Source organism: Cebus imitator, unplaced genomic scaffold, assembly GCF_001604975.1.
Source record: "Cebus imitator isolate Cc_AM_T3 unplaced genomic scaffold, Cebus_imitator-1.0 Scaffold434, whole genome shotgun sequence".
NCBI lineage: Eukaryota > Metazoa > Chordata > Mammalia > Primates > Cebidae > Cebus > Cebus imitator.
This window is the reverse complement of record NW_016107749.1, coordinates 1,129,536-1,130,405: the sequence shown is the minus strand read 5'-3', so window position 1 is coordinate 1,130,405 and position 870 is coordinate 1,129,536.

Below are 870 nucleotides of genomic sequence, written 5' to 3'. Positions count from 1 at the left end.
TTTTTTTTTTTTTTTTTTTTAATGTTTCCTAATAAAAGAGAAGCTGCATTTTATTGGTTTTTATTTTTAATTTTCTACATATTTGAGCTGAGTCCTGAGACACTTAGCTCCCCCTCTCCCATCCCCTCACCCTTCCACCCTGCTGGGCCCCACCACAGGCCCAGGACCCTGGAATTCCGTTTTCTGATTTGTTTGGGATTTTTTTTTTTTAAAGATGTTACATGGTGTTTCCAAGCCAGCAAGTTACCACCCTCCGGTGTCTCTTCTCTCCACATCTGTAACTTCTTTTTCCAGGTTTTATTTTCAGTTTTAAATTCCTAATAAATTATTTGAAAACGGTGCTGCGCTTGTGAGTGTCTTGTGTCTCTGTGCATTCAAGGATACCTTATTTTCCTGCTGTAGGGATGGCAGGACTCACCTCCATCCTCTTAGGGTCCTGTCTGGGTCCAAGAATTAAACTGACATAAAGTAGATGAACAGGGACAGGTGCGGTGTCTCATGCCTGTAATCCCAGCACTTTGGGAGGCTGAGGTGGGTGGATCACTTGAGGTCAGGAGTTCCAGACCAGCCAGGCCAACATGGCGAAACCCTGTCTCTACTAAAAATACAAGAATTAGGCAAGTGTGGTGGCAGGCGCCTGTACTCCCAGCTACTCAGGAGGCAGAGGCAGTAGAATTGCTTGAACCTGAAAGGTGGAAGCTGCAGTGAGCTGAGATCATGCCACTGCACTCCAGTCTGGGTGACAGAGTGAGACTGTCTCAAAAAAAAAAGAACAGGAAAAAAGCATGCACATTTATCAAAAGTTCTGCGTGGCATGGGAGCCTTCATAAAGAAATGAAGGTGGAGTGTGGTGGCTCACACCTATAATCC